Here is a 26,217-nt window from a genome sequence, read left to right on the forward strand (position 1 = left end):
TGCTGCTCTGATTTATTGACTTGTTCTTATCAGGAATCTTACAGTGTTTCTCTCTTTAAGTGTTACTTCTTCCGCGCATTTTCAAGTCACAAAAGCCTTGCCTCTAGATTATAAAAACCTAACAGTATCAGAGACTCTTGGAATGCTTTCTGAGGAGAACTTACATTCTTTCCAATAGTTCTCTGTTTAAACAAACCTGATCTCACATCTGTGAGATTGTGTTGTCATGTTTAATGGTTGCCTTCCACTAAATTTTGTTCATCTGCACCGGGTTTCATGACTACATCAAATCACCTCAGCACTTGCATCATGGAAGGGTCGAAGCAGACACATTGTCATCCCAAAAAAGTCTGGAGACCATTTAGAGTTTCAAATTCTGTAATAGGTGGAGAATTCTGCACCCAAATATTGCTTAGGTCCCACAATTGCTGGTCCTGATTCTGCATTGAATTTGGCTTCATTCCTTTATCCTGAAATGTTACCAGTGACTATTTAAACTTTGTTCATATAAATTCATATATCATATAAATATTAGTTTGTTAAATATAAACTTAAGAACTATCAGTTTTGCTTTAATCTTATTTTATTTCTATTTATTGTTAGTTTTTTGCTCAGAAGCTACTATAGCAAACTGCAATGAAATGGACTGTAATTTCATCTTAACTAACTTTTAGTGGGCAAAAGAATTGCTGTCAACCTGCTCAGTGGCGCATATCATTGTCTTGCTAGATGGATGTAGTTGCAGAATTATAGGTCAGCATTTAAGTAGATACTTATCTAGAAATTTATTTTTGTTTAGGAGTAGTGGCAATCCAGAAAAAAACAAAACCCAGACCACAAGACCTAGCTATTCTGCTAGTTACTTTTCTATTACTCAGATGGGAGGTTCTGAAGCTTTTTTAAACTTAGGTGTAAAATATTCTTGAAAGCACTAAATATCTTTAACAAATCTCAGTAGGATTATAGCACTATTAGTGTGAATATTGCTGTAGGCAACTTAAAGGGAGTGAGAATTTAATTTCTTGTGTTTTAAGTTGGTTCCTAAACCCATCTTTCATTCAAACCATATAAGAACAAAAAGCATAGTTCTGTGATATGGTAAGAAGTGCTTTGCTTTTCTTTCTTGGAGAAAGAAGAAAAATACATCCTCAGGGGATGCTTGCTCCTGATTTCCACTGTTGTGGTCAGGAGAGCTTGTCTGTTTCAAATCCCTTGCAAGATTGTTCACACCATGCACCACTGCTGCCAGGAGTCTTACTGGAAGTCAAAATGAGACTTATCAAGAAAGAATCAAATGCCATGTCCATTAAATTATGGAATATATCTATTTAATAATGTAGTGAGAGTACTGAGCATCACAATTAAATATAGATAGTCAAGTGTGATTTTCCTAACAATATTTAATTATTTTAATTATTTCTGTATCATGTGATATTTGAGAAAGAGGGAAGAAGGTTCAACACTTTATTGTATTGAGAAAGATCCACCAGAGCTATCACCCTGTCAAATGTTGAGAATAATTTTTTTTTGGTTTCTTTTTTTTGTCATAACTTCTCCAAGTCCTGTTATATATTGCTGTATTTTAAATCTGCTTTTGCTTGTAGAATATCAATGAGTTTGGATTTTCATTGTTTGAATACCTATTCTTTGCATAGTAAGATGACTTTCTATGCAAAAAGAGGGAAGCAACAAAACCAACTTTGCAGAACAATAGCAAAAAGAAATTATCTGTTTTAGCTTTTGGGGCAAACATTGGATCTGTGGGAGTCAAGAAAAAAGAATTTGTAATTCACTTTCTAAAAAATAAATACAAAATGTAATTTTCTACCAGGGACTAAAGCATTTTTATGTCTTAACTACCAGTTCACTAATTTTCCAGATACTGGTCGTCACATCTGTTACAGAACATGCACCACTTTTACAGCTTCAGGAACAAGCAGAACTGTTATTCTGAAAAAGGAAAAGAGGCTTATGAAATAGACGTAACACATGTGATGTGTTTTGATGAGGGAATCAATTGCAGAAATATGAAAAATGTTTCAGGTGTTTCCTGATCATCACAAATTGTTTCAAAGGTTGACATTCTGAATGCCAGAATTAAGGCAAGCTTGGGGATCTTGAAGACTAATAGTTCTTAAGGAATTTCTCATGTTTTGTGGCTTCTGTAATATAAAATAAATTCCAGCCTAACATCCATTCCTACTGTTGCTAGCCCCAAAGAAGACAGGTTAGTGCTAGCATTTTGGTTTGGCACAAAGCTACAAATCACTCATCAGATCTCAAAGATGCATGTGACTGGTAGTACTAATCTCAGTCTAAGATCAGGAGTTGAAACACTGAGACACCAATGCTGCTTCCTATGTGTGTTTGGCAAGGTCAGAAACTCTGCAGACATCCACATGGTGCTGATGGTTCTACTGGGCTGGGTAGTGAGTGTTTTTTGCTTGAAGACAACTGAAATACAGAATTATAGAATGGTTTGGGTTGGAAGGGACCTGTAAAGATCATCTAGTCTAACCTGCCTGCCGTGGGCCAGGACTTCTTTCACTGTGTCATGTTCAAAACCCTGTCCAACCTGACTTCGAACACAATTTCTCTGGGCCAGTGTCTCATTACCCTCACCATTTTTTAAAAATTAAATAATAAATTCACTTGTCACAGAATGTCTGTATGTGTTCCTTAAAAAATACTGCTAAATGTTAGTTTTGTTTTTACAGGTTTAGTTTAAGATGCTGATGTGCAGAGTCTTGGTTACTTTTCCAGAAAAATTAGAAGTAAGCCAGCGTGAGGGAGCAGCGAGTGCTGGTGGCTCCATCAGCCTGCAGCTGAGCAAGGGTGCCAGGAGGGCAGGGCCTTGGACAGAGACCTTATTGACAAGGGATGTGGTGAGGTCCATGCTGCTCAAGCAAGGACAACAGAGCAGGTCTGATGATGGTGACCACGGTCAGCTGAGAGTCCAGCAATTGCCAGACAAGTTTACAGGGATAAGGCCGATCTGAGGCCAGGCTGGGAAGTCAGGTTGGAGGGTTGGGGTCATCAAGGTGCATGGGCAGGCACAAGCATCCGTGCAGGGTGGCTTGGGCAAAGACCAAGAACCTGAGATGAGGCTTCTCCTGCAGCTCTTTGCCTCAGGCATGATGGATGTGCTCAGGCTGCACTGTGTCAGGCTGGCCATGGGTGCAGACAGACCCCCAGGGCTGGGGAAGGAGCTGCTGAGCCTGGTGGTCCACTTAGGGCTGAACAGCCAGGATGGTTGTGCTCTCTCACTAGTATTTGGAGGCAGCACAGTTTATTGAGGAGCTCTTGATCTGAGCCTTTGACCTTGCCTGAGTTCAAGTCTGCTTTGTTTACTTTTAACCAATCTGTTTCATGGATTTAAGAGTTCGCGTTTGTTTAGTTTTCTCTCAGGGATCTTCTTATGTCGTAAATTGGAATGGAGTAAATGGCTTGGAGAAGCAGCTGAGTTGCTAGTGCTGATAAACTTGATTTGTAAACGTATTTAACTTCTGTTACTTCCTTGAACTTAGGACATCTTCCTGTTTGATTTTTTTAGATGTATATTAACATGGATTTTCAATACTGACCAATGGCAATTATTTCAGAGCTCTGCTCTCAGCCTTAGGTGCAAATCTCTAACAGGTGGTAGGGAGTATTGTTATTGACTTATAGGGAGCACTTAACTGTCTGTCACCTGAAGGTTGTTTTCTGAGATTCAACAATTTTGCTGTAGAGTTTTTCAAAGCTTCAAGAGCAAAAATGGACAGGCATGGGATTCTCGTTAGTGTGGAGTGACTGTCACAGATGCAAGGAGGCTGTGGCCATGGTGAGATGCGTTGGCAGGAATTTTGTAAGGAAGGTGCGCTGCGGCTCTGTAGTCCTCCCTTTTCCCTACTGTGCTTTCATAGATCCTTGGAGGCCATCTAGAACAAGTAAGCAAATTTTGGTTTAACAGCTATTTATTATGCTTCTCACTGTTGGAGCATAGTTTTTGCCTGTTACATTTATTTCCTCTCAAGGGAACATATATTGTCATAGATAAAAGAACTTAGAGTGTTGGAAATCTCTGTCCAAGAAGGAGAAGGACTTGTGTTATTTGAATGAGTCTTGGATCTGTCAAATTAACAAATGTGTACCTTCTTTCAATGCTAATGTCTGAAGAGAAGGAGCATTACAGAACAAATACGGTCAGGCTTGCACCAACATCTAAATCCTCACAGAAAAAAGGAGGTGGGAACTACTAGTTTTCATCCTCTGCACTGAAATGTATAAGTTATAAAGCAAATATTTATTTCTTATTAAGAAACTAGAAGAGGCCTGGTATTAGATGAAAGGTGGAAAGTTTAGGAATTTTTTTGCAAGAAGCAAGGTGTTGTAGAATTCATCACTATTACATGCTGTGACAAAGTCAGGAACAAAATGAGATGCAAAAAGAGTACACAATGAGTTTGATAAATTATGATGGGTGATAGCAGATATTCTTATCACAAAATTTTGGTGGTCAGGTATGACTTACTATTTTAAGCTGATCTCTGCAAGGCATTCAAACTTTGATTTTATCTTAAATGAGGTACTTGAACCCCTGATGTATTCAGTATATATATATTACTGAGTTAATTCAGTATTATAATTCGTATGGGATCATTCTCATCTGTAGGCAGGAGTATCCTCGCACAGCTGTGAGACTAAAAAGTATGATTTACAGCCAAATGAATTTTCCCTTTGTTAACTGCAGTTATATTGCAAAAGAACATCCTTAATAAATCAGGAAGTCTTCTGTACTGAAGATGTAAAAAAGTAAACTGATCAATACAGCTCAGTCTTTAGTGCTGGAAATCTTGACGGTTTACCCAAAGACCAATTTTACATATACTTGTTGCCTCCAACTCCCCATTTCTGTTTTGTCATGAATTTGTTCTACATGCAGATAGTTTTTTGGGTACTTTTTATTGTAGAAGGAAGGATTGGATAAATTGCATATATGAATTGAGACACGCCCACTGTCACCCAACATCTAAAAAGGTCTTACAGTAAGATCCTTATTGTTTCCATGTTGAAGTTAGTGATACAGATCTCTACATGTATTTTTAAGAACTCTTTAAATGTTTGCTTCTGAGAGAAATGTGCAATTTTAAAGTCTTGAGGAGTGAGTCTGTTATGAAAGGGAAACTTAATATACTGATCCTCCCAAATCAAAGGACTACTCCTGTACTAATTTGTTACTGCAATTCAAATATTTTTTTTTGTTTCTTCTCTTTGTGTACACACCTGAAAGATTAAATGCATCAAGAGATTTGTAAAATCTTAGTGTAACTGCTGCTGTTTGTTTTTCTAGGAGTCAGTAGTAATGTATAGTAGATTCCTGTGAATCTCTGCATTGTTTTTTCATTAATATTTAAAGAGCTTTTAGCGGTGCTATTAAGGAAGGCTAGGTTGCTGCAGTGTTTTAAAATACACAGTTACATTAAAGAAATGCACAAGGCTTTGTGCCGGTTGGAAAAAAGCATTGTCTCAATGTCCTTTCACTTCCTGCATCAATGGGCTTAGATTACGTATTTTTATATAACAGTAAGTGCTTGTGTAGTTACTTCCAACCTTGCAGTTTTCAAATACCCAAGCTACTATTTCATTATGTTGTTTAAGTTTAAAAATATTTAATACCTTTATAATATGAGGTTGGGGGAAATGTTTTAATATTTTTATCTAAAGAATACTTTATATGTGTCAGCCAGTGCCACTGTAAGGGAACACTTTTGATGCACACCAAGAAGTTACTCTGTTAACTGACCTGTTTCTCGAAGTGCTGCTTTATGGGCTTTATACTTAAAAATCGTTAGTAGCTCATTTGGGCATTGAATTTTGCAGTCAGAGTTGACTGAAAAGGGTGGAGGAGGAATTCAGGAGAAGTAGTCCTCTACCGTTACTGATCCGTAGTTGCATAAGGAGGTAATGGCTACCCTTCATTCAGTAATGAAGTCAAACTAATCCTCTTGGGTACTAATTTTGCACAAAAACAAACTGCGTTTTTCAATAGTACCGCTAGATGGGGATTTCTCTTGTATTCAGGAGTTGTAGGGCTTTTCTCTCTCCCTTTCATGCTCAAACACACAAAGTGGAGTAGTAATTATCAGTACACCATTTTATTAGACTGTAGTTTTTCAACAGATTTATAAAAAGCTTTTTAAAGCCTAATATCAAATCTGTAATGGCATTCCAACCTAATAAAAATAATGAAGCTTGAAATGTTGACAGCATGTATCTAGATGTTGGCTTGTAATTCCTTCCAAACAGATCTGTTGAGGCCCATGTGGGACCTAAATAACACAAAGAAGTAAATTTGCATATTTTACAGCAGGGGGAAAAAACAGAATGCAAAAACATGAATAATTAGGAGCACAAGCTTCATGCTATATTAATACTGTTGAAAAGCATGTGTTGATTGTATTCTGAAAGCCAGTAGTGATTTGGTTGAGTGAACTCAGCATCTCTTATGCAGATTAAAGGAACTGGGTTACAGAACAACTGAAATTCATTGTTTTGCTGTATAAGGAGGTATATTTCTTAAAGGAAATTTTCTTTTTCTTGGATTCTGTACAGCACGGAATCTTTCTGTTTAAGGCCTCATCAAAGCATGTTTTTGTTGACAAAAGAGCTGTGCAATTCTTCATTTACTTGTACACCTCTAGATTTTAAAAATAGTTCTCTCAGCCACAAATCAGTTGTTAGTATTTTTAGCACTTTAGTATACATGACCTACTTACTTTTCATTCCATAACATTTCTCTCTCCCCTTTTTTTTGGTTTTGTTTTTTGCTTTCTAAGGCTTGAACCCCTGAAACACATTCATGATGCTTCCATGCTATGAATTTGCTTATTTTAAAATTTGCAGAAGTGCCCTTCTTAGCATACAGGCCATTTTAGAATTGAATAATATGAATCATTGCCTTCTGTTGAAGGCAACTTAAGATTTATAACAGAGTTATAATGAAAAAAAGTTATTTACTTAAAAATGGTAAATAGTATTAAAAGTGAGTTATTAATTGCTTTGCCTGAATATTGTCTTGGCCCCTTAAAACCAGGTAAGTTTGGAGATAGCTGTGAGTTGAGCACTGACTCAAGGGAGGAGAAAAGAAAGAAGATGAAGACTTCTTGTTTAACTTCTACAGAAGTTTTAATTCTGGGGAGAAAAAGGAAGAATATGCTGCTGTGTTAGAGAGCTTTGTTTTGGGGCTTTAAGATGAAAATGCACAGAACGAAACATTTTCAATCTGTCTTTTAAGCACAACATCTTAATTTGCATAACCAAAGAAGGAAAATGTTAAGATGTACCAGTCTTTTCAGAAGTTGATATAATTGTAAGAGGTTAAACAGGCATCTGGCAAAAGGTTGTTTTGAGGTCACAAATGCATCTGGCAGTTTGCTGCCAGCCCTCTTAGAAAATATTGGTTGGAGTTGCATTCCTGTTTTTCGTATTAACTGCTTTCTGACTTGGTGTATAATAGTCACTTTCTATGTGTCCAGGTCTCCAAGCTGCTCCTGGGAGGTTTGGTCCTACTGATTTTAAGTCTTGCAAATAGTGATGGAAGTAGAATATGCTGAAGTAAGAAAATCCTTTTTTTGCTAGAAATTTATCATCGGGAGAGATGAAGGCATTTCTTGGATGTGACTATTCTGCAAAGACATATTTCCATAGTGGACATAGTATTCTTTAACCTTTGCTTATAGTAGGGTGATCACTTTTGACACCTGGCTTCTGACAATTTTACTCCCACACACAGTAGTTTACTCTCTAGTAGTACTGCCTTAATCTATTGGTCCGTGTAGCATTCTTAAAGCAATTTGTAGGTTGGAATATAAGAAAGGAAAATAATGATTGCTTATTGTAAAACGGGGTAAAAATAGCAAAATACCATGTAAAAGTAGGGATTTTCAAGTGCTGCTTATAAACTTTGTTTCCCAGAATATGCTGATTATTAAATCTCTCTTAGAATTAAAAGCTTCTTTGTTTTATGATGCAAAGAAAATATTCCAAGACATGATAATATATTTTTAACCCAGGTCTGATTTTTCTCTATGAGGTGAACTTATAGCTAGGGCTATCTGAAAAACAAGAGGTGGAGAAGGTGTTGCAGGAGTGCAAGCTGCTGTTCTGGCAAGTGATAAATTCAGGTTGAAGTCCCTCTTTCAGCAATTTACAGCATAGTTAGAAGATCATTCTTTGCAAAGAGAGCCCTAGTCATTAGCCCATGCAATTGCTGCCTGTCTGGTTGGGGTAATTCAGACTTCCACAGATGTTATTTTTCTGAAAGAAAGGTTGAGTTAATTTTACACACACCCCTCCCTATCTCTGGCAAAGAAATGTTTTTGTACAGTTTTTCAGTGGAAGAAGAAAGATTTCTTTGCCAAAGACACATTGTCTTGTTTATTTTTAATTATGTAGTATGAAGAAACTCAAGAAAGTTATGTTCTGTGTTTTACAAGTGCTTCAAGTCAGTCATGTCATAGGCCTCAATATGAAATAGTAACATAAGTGTAAGGCTTTACTTTATAAAATGAAAGATGGCTTGTCACCTTCTGCATAAAGGTGTTTTTTCTGTATCTGCTCATTCCTGGTATACTAGGTTAAGTACCTTCCAGTAAGGGCCAAAGAAATTAAAGGATATAGGCGATTTACCCAGTCAGTTGTTTTGCACTTCAGTGCTATTTCATCTGCTTCTGCCATAACACATCTTTGGTGGTTGCCAAAAATGTAATGTGCTTTCTGATCTCTGCTCACACAGCTGAATGATCGTCAGCTTTTTCACGCCGCTTTTCCCCCACAAATGACGGCTGCATGGAGTCAGTTCTGAAATTATTCTTTCTTCCTTTGGTCAAAAATAAGCATTTGCTCACAGCATTGACCATGGCTTGCTGGGGAAATGATACAGTAATAATTTTCTGTGACCATGATCATTTCACTTTGAGCTTTTTATATCTTTTAGTGAATTATTCTAGTGCTATTTCTGTTGTCATGGGGATGTCCTTCTATGTGATAGTAAAAAATAAAGAGGAATACAAAGACATCCTAGAAGTAGTGGGCTGCTTCATTTGTGCAGTTCGTTTCTTTAACAATTAGCGCACACTTTGCTGTTACTACAGTTAACCATGTGCATCACAGGATGCAATCACCATCTTAATTCTGTATATTCTTTCCTCAATGTACTCGTGGTTATTTGCTACAAAAACTGCGTATGGGGAAAAAATGATAATGGACAGAAATTCATTCAAAAGCTTAAGTGAGTTTAACTCAGGAATATTGATACAGTGTGCGTGTTTCTCTGTCTTTCTTCGTCCCACTAGCTGAGATAAATGTGGGACTTCAAATACACTCAGCAGATGTGTACAGTCTCTTCATTTCCTTCTTGTTTTTGTCAGGGTGTCTAGGTGAAGTTAGGGGAATGTTGATTAGTTAGGTGCATATGGATTTTGTATTTTGTCTATAAGAATACAAGTACAAACTGCTAGAGAGCGCTCTCGCAATTGGTAGTATTAAGTTGTTGATAGTGAGGTTCATGTATTTTGGTGGTTGGTTTTTTTCCCCTCTTTCAGTTACCCCCAGATTAATTATGAGGTCTTTGAGTACGTGACTACCATTAAACATGTACAATATACTCATTTTTTTCATTTTAAATGGGCAAGCTTCATTAAAATGATTCAAAGTCCCAGACCTTTCCTGGAAAAAAAAAAATCTAACAAACCACCAAAACCCAAAAAACAAACAACCAAAAAACCCTCTTGCTGTTAGACCATATAGTTCTAAATCTTTCCAGTGAGATCAGTGTAGACCAGCAACTGTTGTTCAGGAGTTTAAGCTCCAAGTTTTGCTGTTGTTCCAGGGTGAATAAGGGAGAGCAACAACTTCAAACCCACAAGATTAATTTTTATCCTTCTTTCAGTTTGTATGTTTTCAGTTTTTTTGAGAGGGAGGGAATGGGACTTTACGGCTATTTCTTCAGCATTTTATTTTTTCAGTGGGAATTTGTCTACATAATTTCTTCTGAATGATTTCATCCTTGGGTCTTTCAGAAGGGGAAGGCTATGACTAAGGAAGATTTGATTTACAAAAGCATTAGCAAAGCTATTACAGTAGAAAGCTTTAAAACATGGATATTAAATACACATACCAATACACCCTTCATTAGGAGAGAGAATTAAGGGGAGATTTTCTTTTGCCAGAACTGTTTTCTTTTACTAACCTACAAGTTATATCAACACGCTTATGAAGACATGCACAAATTGTTTTCCTTCGATTTAAACAGAATTTAATTTACTGACTCCAGTTGAATATAAACTTCAGTTGGGTATACCAGCTCTTATGAAAATTTACTCCTACTTTATCACTGAGTGAACCAGAGGTGAGACCCAGGAAAGAACTGGTAGTAGTTTGCAACTTGTGCATTGTGCTTTAAAAAGATAGGAAAGAGTGAACCAAGAAGTAGAATTAAATGTCTCTGAAATTCAGTTTACAAAATGTGTTTTGAGCATAGTTACCTAAAATGACCCGCTGGCAAAAGCAGAGGCCAGCAGTAAGCTTGAATTCTTGGTGTGCTCTGGAGCTGAAGTGCCTGGATTGAGGTGCCATACATCAAGCACGTCTGTCCTCTTGATTCAAAACCAAAAGTTGAAGTTACAGCATGTTCTTGGAATATATTTGGTGTGCACTTGTACTTATTCAAGCATTCATCCAAGAAGCAGGAGACCTCAGATCTAGTTATGCGTAGTCTTAGCGCAGTCAGATGCGCATCTTCTAGTATCAAAGTCTTAAATAGTCCAGTTGGGAGGATGCCCGCTCTTTATATTGGTGGCACAGTGGTTCTACTTCAATAATGCAAGATGGAGGCGCTGCTCTGATACTGCATTAATCAATGAACTGCAGTGACCTGGGAGTAAGGAGACTGGAATGCTGATCTCTACTCCCTAGCCTGTGTGTGTTGCCGGTTCGTGCTTTTTTTTTTCCTTAAACTGAAATGACTACAGAGTAAAAAAAAAAAAACAAACCCAAAAAAACCCCCCAACCCCCCCCCCCCCCCCCCCCCCCCCCCCCCGAACAAAAAGAACCCCCCAAACCAGCTTGAAGAGACAGGAGTGTGTTGCCAACTCTTAGGCATCGGGCTCAGACTCTTTCTGATTTGTTTTACCTCTGTCCCAGGCAACCTTTTGTTTTTGGTTGAACCAGGTCCAGAAGGAAGCGGAGAAAAGTGCCTCAAGCAAATTAAAGTGTAGCTGACCGGGGAGGGAGGGCTCCCTGTGGGAGGCAGGAGCCTGAATACTTTCAGACTACAGGGACCAGATCTCAGGTCCATTGCTCCCTGTTCACAGGGGCAGTTCAGAGGGAGAGGGGAAAAGCAGGATCTCATTTCCCCTGTTATAATTTCCAGGGAAAAGGTGCCTGTTATGCCTGGAATATGCTGTGGGGGAGGCAAGAGGAGGCAGGAGTTAAGCTGCTTCCCAATCAGATCCAGGACGGTTGTGTTTATGTGCAGAAGCGACAGTTAATGAATTTAGATCCCTAATGCATTTTGTGGATTCTGAGACAGCTGCTTTTTAAATTTTTTTTTCAACTATGCCTTTCCAGGCATCATACCCATTCTAATCTTGTTGATAGCAAAATATGGGTACTGTGTGAAGATGAGTTGTGGCTTGTTATGATATGCTTTTCATTTTAACTAGCATTAAGTAGCAGTCAAATTCTATGCTTGCAAGCCTTTGCTGTTGGACTGAATCACCTTTTTAGGAATATTAAGAAACTAATAAAAGAAAGAAGGGGAGAACTCTAAGAAAAATAATTGAGGATCATACTTTCGAGTGATATTCAACTTGTCACTGCCACGAATGCATTCATTATCTGTCAAAAGTTGATTAAAAAAAGCCCTACTTTGTCGCTGGGAGGTGTGTTGCAGGCACAGCTGCTGGGCAGAAGAGGGTGCGTTTTGTTTGTGTGTGCTCCTTGTGCCCATTTAGCAATCGGGGCCTGGGCCCAGCGTGGCTAGGGCTGACAGCGCCGGCTGGTCGAAGAAATGGACTCTTCCATGTAAAATCATAGTAAAAGCTATCCCAGCACATTCTGATTCCAAGTTTGATTATACCAAGTTATTGAGAACTATAGATTAGAAAATGTTTTACGCATTTTATTTGCCTGCCTATTGCTTTTTTTAAAAATTAAAGCACACAGTACTGCTGTGGAAGGTGGTTTAAAGTTGATCAGGGCCATAGTACAAGTGTGGGTCCATTCTTTATCCTTATACTCCTGAGCTAATTTGTCTTGCAATGTTTGTGTTTTTTGCGGTCTTAGGTTTTAAAGCAAAAAGGCAAAGCATTTTTTATTTTTTTTTTTTTAAATTAAAGACACCCCCACCCCACCCCTTCAATTTCTCTTGATATCTTTTAGTGGTTAAGCAATACAGGCTCATACCTGCTTAATGTCAGCTTAATGTCAGCAGTTATCTTTCAGCTGCATGTCTTACACACTGACCTTCATAACAGCTACTCCTGAGCAAGAAATGCTTTCTTTTCTAACCTCTATTTGACAAATCAAAGGCTAAGGGTGTCTGTGTTGCTCCTTTGTGTTCTGATTTCAGAAGGTGTGGTATGTGTAAGTGGTCTTGTCTACTACTTCCTTTCTCTCTTTTTTCCTACCTTCTCCCTTGGGTCCAGTGAAACTTCTGAATCCTCTGGGTTTATATTTCTTTAAGTCTTCAGCGCATTCCTGGCAGCATAAGCCATCTGTTTGCTTACATTCTGTAGCTAAAGCCAATGAACTTCTTGTGCAGAGAATGAATTATGAAGTTAAGACGTTTCTGGTGAGAACATGTCTAGGCACTTTTGATCTTGACTCTGGAGATCAGGCTTAACATGGGGTGCAAATGAACACACTCTGAGGCTTTTGCTTTAAAACTTCTATTTCCATTCTGCTACTCTTGAGTTTCCTCATGTATACCCTCCCATTACCTTTGCCAACTGGAGAGCAACCATCAATTAATGTTGTTGTCTGTCTTGTGTGACTTAAAGTAGCCTAAGTGCTCTGATGTGATACCTGAAGTCTTAAGGACCAGCCTACTGATCTAGTGTTTCAGGAGTCCAGTGTATTCTGCCCCTTTTGAGAGGACTGAACCTTAGCGTGTGCTAAGCTGACGTGCTGCAAGCAGAAGGTGATAGCTGATACGCTGTGGGAATATGTTCAACTCTTGGTTTTAATTTTACTTTTTAAGTACGTTTGGGATGATATTTATTACTGTTAAATCACCCAGAAGAACAGAACTGGTGTTGAAATGAAAAAAGCAGTTAGTTTTTGGGAGGCCAGGATTTTGAGTTTATTCTTTAAGATAACTAAATCGGTAAATGCTATATACACTGCCTCCAGAAATCATCTGAAGGTCAGAACATAATGTAACATGGTCCTTGGCCTTCTTTCTTCCCTCCAAAACAACAGCTTCTAACTGGGAGCTCATTTTCTTAATTCTAAATTGAATTATGTGTATGAAACCTAGTTTTGAAGTAGAGAGTAACCAGGGTAAGTAATGTGACCCTCACTGCTTTAGAAACATGCTGAAATGCTAGTCAAGCAGAGGCAGAAATATCCTGAAGTGCATTTACTTTTGCCAGTTGTTAAAATCCTGTCTACTTTTAGATACTTCTGCTTCTGATGTATTTATTAACAAAAGACAGATAGAAGAGTCTTGGCTTGTACACTTGATGGACAAAAAGATATCCAAGGGAAGAGCTTTCTGTATTCTTACGCTCCCCACATTCTAGTGGGGTACTAACTAATCCAAAGTAATTTTTCTTCTTAAATGGAAGCATCTTATTTGTAGATATTACTATACACACTGAAACTAAGCAAGTTCGGCTCTTTCAAAGATGTATGGTGAAGAAGCTCAGGAGTGGTTCGTAGATTCCCTTGAAACCTTAGGGATGTATTTGTTTGTTTGTGGTCATGTCTGTGGCTTTCCTACTTTCCCAAGGTGGATTTATGTACAATTTTTTTTTGTTAGTAAAACTGAGGTTCTCTTGCCAGTGAGCATAATTCATGCTATAGTCATGGTGGAAGTGTTTGGATGTTTTAGATCTTGATGTAAACTTTGTAGATAGATCAAATAAATACAGTTTGAATAAACAGCATTGTGGATGGGGGAGGCTTTGTTATATTTAGTTTATTGTAAACTGAGTGTCTGGTTACCTTTTTTCCCCGTAAGTTCTGTCCCTTTTTTAGCTCGGGAGCGTTGATTATTACCCTTTTTTTTCCCCCGGTTCACACATTATAGCAGAAATACTAGACTATGGAATTGATCCTTATGGAACACTACTAAAACTGTACTGCACGTGTGCCACCTGCTTCTGAACAAAGTATTTCTAGCAAGCCATATGTATATGCTTTTCTGTTGCCAACGAATTACTTTCTGAACAATGAACTGAAGGAATAGCCTCCATTAAAATACGTGTGTGCACTGGAGATAAATTCAGTATAGTTATTAAAGTTGAAAAGATTCAGTGCTAAATGTGGAGTTAGTAAAGTGAAGCAGAGCTCCACAGTTCTTGACTTTTTCCTGTGAGATCTTCCAGGGGAGTTCCTCAAGCAGTCAAATAACAAGTAGGCAGAGTAGCAAAAGGCTGAGGAAAGACTGAATATCTCGTCCAGTCTCATAACACTGTTTAATTCTTCTATTCTGGTATTCTACACTAGAAGAATACCAAGATATAATTGGGTGTGTTGGTATCTTCCATGATCGTGCCCTCTTTACAAAGGGGAATTTCAAGAGGTTAAACATTGCATATGATGGAACCACTGCAACTAAATCCTCTGTTAATGCATTAGAACAGGAGAGGAAATGGGAGAGGGACCAAATATGTCTTTAATTTACCTTTGAACTAATCAGTTTCAGGTGGCCTGTCTAGTAGGTTCGTTTGTCCATGTAAATTAGTGTCCTTCTGACCCCAAAGCTAACAAATTTAAAAATGAAGATGTAGACAGATAGAAAAAGCATAACTTACCAGAGACATGATACATAGTATTATCTATCCCTGTTCAGAATTCAGCTTCTGTTATTCATAAGACATATCTTAAAGAAACCAATAGCTCTTGGCCAGCTTCCAGACACTTGGGGAAACTATAGGTTATAATTACACTTTACAAAAAAAACACAACAAAAAAACCCACAACAACAAAAACAAACGAACAAGCCCCCCCAAAAAACCAAAAACCCAACAAACAAAAAAACCCCCAACTTCTTGTAGCCAATTATTTACTTGTGTCTAAGTGCTTTTATTTAAATAAATATTGTACCAATGTGAAAGTTCAGTTCTTAAGAAAATAAGCCTAATCTTTAGGAGTTCTTCTATGTGAATCTGTGTCAAAGACAGAGATACGATCATCTATACAAATTGTTGGTTTCAAGATTTGGCCACGAAAAGTTGTCTTTCCCTGTGTAAACTGAAGGCACTATTAGTCTACTTACCTGTAGTAAGCTTACTTACCTGTAGTATGCTTACCTGTTATTTTTTGCATTGAATGTAAGTTGAAAGTTGAGGACATCTATTTTGTATACAGCTGTGTGTGCATTTTCAATATAGGAGGAAATACAATCAGTTCAGCATGACTGGATTACTATAAATAGTTCTAGAAAATACCTTCATTTCCTCTCCACCTTTATTTTTGTCAGGGGCCTTACTGACTTTTTATCAAAGTTGAGTGTTAATTTTTATTTTAAAAATTCAAAGTTACAACAGAGAGTGGTGCCTGTACTTAAAAAAATATTAATAAAATAGAGCCCACCTTATCAAAAAATTTTGGACGTGCTTTGCTCATTGTTTTTTAGGGAGGTAAAGAATTTTACTATTGCAGATAATAATGATGAAAGCAAGAATGCAATATATTATTGTGCTAAAACTATAAAAGGTTGTTTTGTGAACTAAATAGTTCATTTCTGCATTCATAGGAGAAAATATAGATTTCAGGCCTTTTTTTCCTTCAGGTGGAAGCTAATTAGGTAAAAAATATTTTACAGTATTTCAAACTTCATTCCTAGGTGAAAAAGTTGATTTTTTAATAGAATAGTTATGCTTTCTAAGTGTATCATCATCTGCTAAACTAATGTGACTTGCTCACTTCTAACTGGGTATGAAAAGCATGCATTTTGTGAGTCAGGTAAGTGCAGGCTGCAATAATACACAATACATAGTGCAGCTGAAGAGAAAAGCACCTTTCAGAAGAACTTTCTCCATTACGAGCAAACCCCATACGGCCAGCTGTGCTATGGCTTTACTGCTCACCAGCCTTAGCCCTCCTCCCTTATTCTCCTTCGGTCCCATCCCTTCTCCCACAAATCTCTCCTTAAATGGCTTGGCAAGGAATGGCACCTCCAAGACTAGCTGGCATGCTGGTCCAAAGTCACATAGCCAGCACACAGGATGGTAGCCACCCTCAGATAAGCCTAATGGAGTGCTTGGCTTTGGGCCACTGGTGGGTGGGTAACAACCGACTCAAGCAGCTGCTCGCAGCCTATAACCTGTGGTTGCACTGTTCTGGTTTAGCAGCTCTGTTTTAGGGACTTGGTTGAAGTTTAATTGACGCAGTCCAATGATCACAAAAGTTATTAATGAATAACAAAGGAAAACACACAGGCCATCCAACTTGAAAAGCTTTTTTTTTTTTTTCTTTAAAAAAGACTTTAGCTGTGTACTACTTGAAGCTTTAAAAACACTAGGGTTTTTTTTGTACCCCTTACCTGTGAAAGGGTACGTATGCATTGTTATTCTAAACCTTTTCATTTATAAATATTTTTCAACCTTTTAAAAATTTTTTCCTTTGTTGTAAACATTACATAAAACTTTATTAAAAGTGGGAAAAGTGTTAGATTTTCATGCTGAGTCGCTGTTATTTTTGCTTTCAAAATTGCATGATTCAGCAATTTATTCTTTTATTGGTATAACAGAATAATTTATGTATACAAGACTTGGTAGATTAGTTTTGCATCTACAAAAACTCAAGTAGCTGTAGCTTAGTTTGTTCCATAAACACAACTGAAGTATTGTGATACTGGATTGATAGTAATTGGCTTTTTTGTGGGTTTTTTATTGATACTATTTTTATCCTTTGTTTAGAATTATTTCACATAACTGCCTAAATTCTGGTGAGTTTTACCCCGGTTTAGTTTGTTAGGGTTTTGTGGGGGGTGTGTGTGTGTTTGTTTTGTTTTGTTTTTTGTTTGTGTTTTTTAAATAAAAAGTAGTCAAGCCATGTAAAAGTTGGATGTTAAGTGTTGTGCCTTCCTGTTATGAAACTTGCTGCAATCCCCAAATTCAAAGTAGATTGGGAATGTGTGCAAGACATCAAGAACAACAGAACAAGGGAGTATGCAATGAAATAAGTGCTGGAATGTTGATCGATCAGGATGACTCTCTGCAGAAATACAGCTATGAACTTTGCTGTCCGTAAAACCATCTTATTAGGTGAGTTCAAAGCCTGTCATCAGTGAGCTTGCTTGTTTGAATAGAAACAACTATAGGCAACCTGTCTGAGAGCAGCCATATGCCAGAGGCTGGCTTAAGAGCATGATAAGCCAATGATGTTTAACAGATGGATCTTTCCGTAAATGAAAGTTGCTGGCTTTTGCAAATCTCTATGCTAACTAGATACCTGCATGTTTTGATATCTCAAATTGAGTCCTTTAAAAAGGAGGAAAAGCAAGTATACAAGAGAAACATTCAAAAAAGAAAAGCAAAAAAAAAGCATCGGTTTTTAGAAGTCACATAAATTGGGATCAGGACGCCCTTGCTTTTTGCTGAGAACACATGTTACTACCTGAAATTGTAGTGAAGGTGATCGAGAATAGATGGATGAAGTGTGATACATTGTGAAAGAGAAGTCAAGTCTATAGAGGTAATGCTCGATAGCTTCCGAGCCACCTTAACTGTATGTATACCAATGCATCTGCACAGGTATTGCAAATTTGTTGTTTAAACTGGTAGATTCCAGGGTGTTTTCAACGGTAGTTTAGGTGGTTTTAGTGGTATGTTTAAGGCACTTACTACAGTACCTTGATACACTTAAGAAAATATGTTTCTTAAATCCGAACTTTTTCAGAAGTGGAGTGAAAGCAGCTTTTTTCCACAATGAGTTAAGTACGTGTGCTGTATCCCACTGTGAATTCAGGTTGAAAAACTTACTCCCATGCTAGTACAAAAGATGGCTGATGATCAACAGATTCAGGTAAAGTTAGAACGTTTTATAAGGCTGCAAAAAAATCTGTAAGTCTCCAAAAAAAGTAGTCATCATCTGTATTTCTGCTCTGTCTTTTTTGTCCTTCCTCCATGTTGACCAAGTTAGCTTTCACTAAGAATTGCAAAGTCTTGATATGATTAAGTGGAGATTTTAGAAAGTTAAACAGTTTTGTATATTTGACATATTGAGATAAGGTGTTTAATATTGTCTATAGATAGTTTATTTTTAGTAAAATGTAAGTACTTAGGAATTCCCAAGTGTTGAATAAAGCAGTTGTCATCGTGAAAGTTTACAGTGGCAACTTTTAGCTTGTACTGACTCTGACTGGAGAAGATGTATCTGTTAGTTTATTTGTTCACCACTGTGACTTGCAAGAATGAAACGGTGTAGTTGGTAGGTCTGGTTTGATATAGGAGTTAATCCATCTACATTGCTGTATGTCCTTCCGCTGTGTAAACATTGCTAAATTTCGGGGGCCTAGAAAATACAGAATAGAAGCATGTAGCTATTTCTGCATTAAGTTAAAATGTACCTCCAGCTGAGTATTACTCTCAAATGTGCCATCCACATTTAGAAAGTAGTTTTTTTGAAATAGCTGAGTAAGGGCACAGCAAATGCCAAACAATTGCCCATTTCCTGAAAACTCTGGACAGAATTTGGAAGCAAAGTAATACAACGAAATGCTCTGTATAACAATTCACGAGATGGATTGTGTTGAGTAGGTCTAGAAATTGAGTGTAGGTCTGGCATAGAAAGTTTCTGCTGGCTCTGCTGACCAAAGCTTAATATTTGTATCAGCCAAGAAAGTTTGATTGACTTGTCTTCTACTGTTGTTATGCACTTCAGTTGATGAAGTGTTCAGTTGCATTTGGACAATGGTAGTAGTATGGTGTTTTGGCGTCTTTCAAAGAATGTAAGGAAGTCTGTTAAGAATTCTCATCTGTATACTCACATGCGTTACTGATCCAGATTTCATATATGTCTATAATAATTATGGATATTCTTTCATTCCTTGTTCTATCCTGTCCAAGTACAAACTGAACTCAGGTTCCGTTTTCCAGTGCCGCAGCAGGTAAGTACAGAGAAATCTGTGTATATGTATTAAAGTTAATAGTTTTTTCTAAGTATTTGGTACAGTGAGTTCAGAGCAAGGGTTCAGAGTTCATACCTGCCCATCTGACCACATGCTGGCCACATCGGTGTCTCAGAACCCACTTACTCTAGATGGTCTTGCTGGTTTTGCCTGCTGGTGTACCTAACGTGAGGATTTCCTAATAACTAGAAGGCGAATTGAGTTGCGTTGATCCTAGAGGGGGAGTTTCTAGGTAGAGCTGTTCTAGGTGGAGCAGTTTCCCTTCTCTGTCCATAGTCCACCAGGGAGGGAGGGGTGAACATCAAAACTCACCAGAAGAGTGTAGCAGCAGTGTGTTTAGCTAGGCCAGCCTTTTCACATCTGAGAGTACAATACTTTGTTGCACCCCTGTCTGTCAGAATCAAGATGGGGAATGTGGATTGGTTTTTTGTATTCTTGAATGAAGAGCAAGGCCATTTGCTGTATTTTTAACTTTTTACTGCTATACCTTTGCCCTGGTAAAGCCTTGTAGGAAAGAGAATGGTAGTGATGTTGCTATGGATTTTTCTTAAACCAGCTGTCTGGATGGCCTGTGGCTGTTGCAATTGATCTAACTTTTAAGCTATCTCTTCAGTGTCTCTAGGTTTGTCGGTATGGATGAGTCCAGACAGATTCCAGTTTGTTCTGCCTGAACGTGGCAGATTGTCTGGTCATGGGGCTTTTGTACTTTTTAAAATGCAACAGTGTGGAACTGTGCCTGAGCTGATGATCTGGCAGAGAGGAAAGTTTTGATTAGCTTGATGCTAGTGATGCGGTAATGGAGCTACATTGTCTGGGCTGGAGATGCCTTGTACTCCTGCCAGTGTAGAAAGGTTGGCAAAAGAATTTCTGTTAGCATATAGCTATATAGGCACATCCTCGGTCTCAAGGGTGTGTTACTCATTCCTGTCTGGAAACAGGTTGGTTTAAAAGACTGTTGAGATGAGGTGGTTCTTCAGATTCAAGAGACCAACAGAACTTAAAAACACTTAAATTGTGACTAGTGGCTGCTACAGAGTTTATACTATAACTTTCTTTACAGTGTCAGTCCAGTAAAATGTAACACAGTGAGGCTATATTTGAACTAAAAGTCATATATCTCACAATCTTCTGAGTATGTTCAAGAAAAGGAAGTCCTCTTAAATACCTTTTTTAGGCATCATTTTTTTCCCAAACCAGTTAGTTTAGTACTAAGTTCACTTAAATCACTTAACCACTCCTGGGAAAATTATACCAGTTGACATTTTTAGTCAAGCATTTTGTTGAAATTGAGAGCCTTCCTTAAAAGCTTAGTATTTAACTCAAACAATTCTGAGAGCTTGTCATTCTTAGTGTATGCATAATAAACCTCCTTCCTTCAGTTATGTGTCCCATCTTTAGAAACTGAAAGCAGAGTTATGCTTTTTGAGGGATTATTCTTGTTTTATATTGCATGTTATCATTGATCAAGTGATCATATAATTTGATTTTTAGTATATACAACTTCTTTTCCTATGCATTAGTAAACAGAAGAGATGGGGAAAAAATACTTATATGTAGATCCTACTGAATTTTAGATCTCTGTTTTCAATGGCAGATCCGGCACATTATCCAGGGACACTATGGTATCTTACACAGCGGTGTATCTGTGTGTCTCTTCCTGTTCTTCATATTTACTTACCTGAAATTTACTGGTTTTATACTAATGGTATCAACAGTTCTGGCCCATTTTTCAGATGAATAGATTTTCCAGAATAGAATGGAAATGAACATCTGAGGATGTTCAGACTTGACAATAAAATAAATTGTTGACTTCTCAAGGATATGTTTAGCACTTCCTTTAAAAAGTCACAGGTTTTATAGCTGATTATACTAGATATGGAAACTTTCTTGACTGAGAGAAATTGAAAAGACTGGGCTTCTCCTGCTGTGTGATTCATACCAGGGTAAAACTGTGCTCAGTTTTTACAGATGTGTTTGTGGTATTCACAATACAAGCTGATTTGGGATACCTAAGAATATTTCACCATAGGTACTGTCACGTTCTTTAAAGATTTCTAACACTGTTAACATTAAGACTACAGTCATTTCCATTTTATATTGGCCTAAAAGTGTTTCATATTAATATAGCTAACAAAAAAAAAAGTTGGAGGGAGAACAGTGGGGTTTTTTCTCCCCATTGTGTTTAACATATCGCAGCAAAATTAGCCAGTTTGGCAGGGCTTGATGTAGAAGTCTTATGAGAAGTTTTCCATTAACTGGAAAGTCCTGTAGATGTCAACTTTAAAGGTAAAATTGTTAAAGTTGGATACAACATGTCGTAAATAGTTGTCAGGTATATTTACATTTGATTTTTGCCATGGTATTTCTGGCCAGCTGCTGATTTTAGGAGAGCCACTAAAATTGCAGCTGTGGAATATTTTGAAAAACTCCTTTCTGGGTTGGATTTTTTCTTTCTTTCTTTGCTCAAGAGATGTTCTTTTACATATAGCACAAATCTGCTCTAGTGAATGGTCGTACAGTTTATCTGTAATAGTTACATCTGTATTTACTAAAGATCTTGACTGTTTCTTTATTGTTTGATATCAAGGACCACATTTATTAACTTGGAAGGTATGGGGGAATCCAGGCTCTTACCACTAATTGTTTCCCTCTTAGACTTTTATCCTGAGTGAGTTTTATGTATTGGTTTTTTTATTGTAGGTTTATATGGTAAAACACGTTAGTTTTCACTACATCCTACAATAAGCATGTTTAGCTAGCAAAGAACCTCATCCTTGATCTTTTTCTTTCACTTTGGTGTGCTGCTGCTTCTGAATAACATACTAAAAACAAACTACTGAGATCGCTTGTTCACATTTGTATTCAATGAGTCATTGTAGCGTGTTGCTATATGATTAAGATCTATCTTGGCTTTTAATTATATATCCATGCAATGTATTCTTGAAACAAGTAATTGAATGTTGAAAATTCTGATTTCTGTTTTACCAATTTATTGAAGTCTAAATCTCTGTATAATATTAAACTTAGTAGCTGTCTATTATCTGAATATATCAGGACTCAGCTACAGTGGGTTTTTGCAGTAAAGGCTCAGTGCTTACATCGGCAATAACATGGATAGTTTCAGTGACCCAGTACAGACTCTGTAATAGACTAAACAGAAATTTTCACTGAAGTAGGCCAATTAAGGACACTTTTGGTGCTTTATGAGAAGAGGGCATCTAGAATCTAGACTTCAGCTAATTAGTTTCAAATGAAGCAAACAAGAGACCTGTCATAAGACCTGTGGTTTTTTAAGTAAGATTTTTGTGCATGCAATGTTAAACTTTCTGTAAAAGGATTGTAGGGCTGATACAGAGGATATATAAAGTAAATCAATATATCATTTGCCAAATAGCATATATGGCAATTTGTATAAATTTATGTGTAGCATTTACTATTATCCGCAACATTTGCTGTCTTGCATGCTATGTTGGGCTAAGCTGGCAGATAGTTTTTGTTAGTCCATGGTTCCATCAAGTGGCAGCCACATACATTCCATGTGCCAGCTTTGCTGGTGTGGCTGCACACAAGTTGGATCAACTAATCGGGTACACATGGAGAGTCTGGCCTGAGGGTGATGATGCAGTCTGGCTGGGATGGGGATGCGGTGGAGAGGGGATTTCAGCTGCAGCTTGCTCTTAATGTTGGTTAAATTGATTGTGAAACCAGCCCTCAAGGTAAACCTATGGTGTGTACTTACTACATTTTGTAAAAAAATTCATGCAGTGAGGAAAATCCAGTGCTTCTTATAAAATTATTGTTAACAGTTGTCTGAATTTTCATAGTAAATGTTGCGTTTTGTCACAAATGTGAATCAGAAAATTTGTGTAGGCGATGCAAGGGAGGCTTGTTTTCAGTAGTAGTTCCTTTCTGAAAGCTGGTCACTTCTAAAACTCAACATAGAAAAAAAGGAATTAGAAATATATCAGAATGAAGTGGATAATGTATTTAACATAAATGAAAAATCAGTTTAAGTTAGTGTATCATGACTGTATTGATTCCACTAACATAGTAATTCAGTAGTTAGGCCTCTTAATGGTCTGGCTTGCTGCTCATACTGAATTTCCTTGTTTTTATATTACCCGGCTAGATCCATCAGGTTAAATCAGTGAGGAGGGAGGTAGAGACTGTGATACATCTGTATGCACATCTCTGAGGGATGTTTGAGTCTGGGTGCTAAATTCTGCCCTGGCATGGTTTAAGGCAAATATAAAACTTGGTTTCTTAGGGTACAGATTTTAAGCAGCTGCAGGATTCTTAGTATGAAATAAGAAATTTTTCTTCCATAAAATGTCATACCAACTGAAAAGTCCCGAGTCATTACTTGACGGTTCTCTTTGTTAATTTATGTATGACTAAGTAATGGTGTTTTTCATGCAGTATCATTTTTTAATTCTTCTTTTATTGTTGCAATAGATTATCATCAAGGTAGGTAAAGATTAGTAGATTCTTACCTTCAGAACTCTTTTTTTTCCTAAGCTGGTTTACTGTAAAGATTTCAAGCAGTTACATTTAACAGTTTAAAACCTGAACATACTGCTTCATAGAAAGTCTTGCAAAATTAGGAAGCTATATGTAGGAAAACCCTAGTAAAACTAACTGTTCCCTTACACCATGCTTCAGTGCTGTGCAACATATTTCAAGGTAACCAAAGTTAGTGCAGATGTAAGATTAATGTATGTATGTGGAAGGGTCCTCCCCATCTCAGCTATAAAAGAGCTGCTTTCTGTTATCTGGTGGAGCTATTTCATTACCATTTTAATTTTCTACTTCTAAAACTTACTGGATACAATCAGCTTTGTGTACATTTCTTCAAAATGGTTTTTAATCATGTATTTGTACTTTGCAGCTTTGCTTAAAATCACACAAATGGAGTAGATTCTTAAATGTTAATGAAGATGTGTATGTTCATACACCTTTTATATGCATAGTATTATACCTTTGTTTACAGTGATAGTAGGGGTGTTTTGAAAAATATAAAATCAATATTTTGGGAGTTTTTGGAAAGGAAAAGATCATCTGGTTTATCTTACTAGTTGACTGCAACTTCCTGTTAAATGACAGATTGTTTGCAAGTCTGTTATTACCAAAAAGTTCTGTTAAACACACAGCAAAAATAATTTAGTCTTTAAAACTGAAACAGCAGATTTTTTTCCCCAACATCTATTTGGCACACATAGAGTGTATGGTTTTAACTGACCAATATAAAGCTTTGGGCTTTGATCTAGTCCTATATATGAAATTACAGCAATTCACGAAGGTCTGATCACAGAGCATGACGCTGGGTGCAATCTGTTGTCACTGCTTACTAACCTGAAGAAACCATGCAGGTACTGACACCATAGTTTTAATCTTGATCAGACATGCTTTAAAAGACTACTAGTTTGTTAAGAATTAAATCTCACATTGAGAAATACATTAAAAATCTGTAACCAGTTTAACTTTCAAACAGTGTGCAAGTAGCAAATGAAGGAAACTACAGAATGAAAGAAAAATCACCCCCACTTTACTGTATAAACAATATTCTCATAGAGCATTGCTGAAGTAATAAATCTTAATATTTGTCAGACTTTCATGAAACAGAAATAGATGTCCAGCTGATAAGAGTTTTGTTTTTAATAGCTTCATTTATGGTCCTATCACTGTCCACAGAACTTGGAATGTAATAAATGACTCCCAGAAGTAGATGTACTAAATTATAGTTTAATGCAATGATGCTGGGTATAATGGAGGAGTGATTACACTGTGCCTGAACACTCCTGCTGGCTCCTCATTAGAGGAAGGGACGCTGGACTATTTTCTGAGCATCTAGTTCTGAAGTTCTTGCTGAAGCAAAACACTTTTTTTGAGGGGGGAGGGGGTGGGGCAGGGAGGAAGGATTTTATTGTGTTAGTACAGGGACTACAGCATGAAAAGAAACAGTCCATTAGAGGGAAATGCAAGGTAATAAACTGGCTTAATTTCTCCTTTGGACATGGACATGTTAAAGGCCAAAGCAAGACATTTTTCAGTTTAGGGATGGAATAAAAAAAGTTGTACCTGGCTTTCAGGAAATGGCAGCTGCAGTAACTTACTCTCTGTTTCATCCCATCCCTTTAGTCTTTGCGATAAAAGCTGTTATTTCACCTCCAATTTAAAGAAAATCCTTGCATGGTAGTAATTCCTGTTTGGCAAGAACTGTGTTTTGGCTAGTAGCCAACTTTATGATACAGTGTCTTGGAAAGTGTCCTTGTCCCAAGAATTTGTCATCTGAAAGACAGATAATGAGTTGCACAAATCAAGAAAAATACGAAATATTGTGGAGATTTTTTTCTTTTTGAAAAATAAAGTTAGGGTAGTTGTGGCTAAATGACAACCTGGTGTACATGTTCCAAGGAGCAGAATTTTGGGAACTGTCTTGAAATTTCTTAAGAATCTTGTTTTGCAGTTTTTTCCACACATGACTGATGGCATCTGGGAGTTCATCAGAGAAACCAACTGATGTTATCTTCATGGGTCCATTGGAAAAGAAAAATAGAAACAATACAAATGGTGAAGGCTCATTTGGAGTAAGGAGCTACTGTGGAAAGGATGGTAGTGAGGTGCAGTTAGAAAAAGGGCTCCGAATGACTTTGGCAATAGCAATAATTGGTAATTGAGTTATCTGAAGCAAATCTTCAGGTTGTAGCTAAAAAGATACCCACACCATGCATAGGGAAAACTTGTAGAGTCTAGGGGTATTACAGATTTTTGTGCGTTACAAAGAGACTTTTTAATTATAGAGTTACTGTATGAATGGTGCAGTGAATTGTCAGACATCATGGTTTTAAAACCAATTTTGTCAGCCTGACTGG

General features: G+C 37.3%; 1 protein-coding gene across 3 annotated transcripts in view; it reads left to right on the forward strand.

The window, feature by feature from the left end:
* Positions 1-26,217, forward strand: part of UMAD1 (UBAP1-MVB12-associated (UMA) domain containing 1) — an 81,454-nt gene that overhangs the window by 8,277 nt on the left and 46,960 nt on the right. The window lies entirely within an intron of this gene.

Source organism: Falco cherrug, chromosome 4 (assembly GCF_023634085.1).
Source record: "Falco cherrug isolate bFalChe1 chromosome 4, bFalChe1.pri, whole genome shotgun sequence".
NCBI classification, from domain to species: Eukaryota; Metazoa; Chordata; class Aves; order Falconiformes; family Falconidae; genus Falco; species Falco cherrug.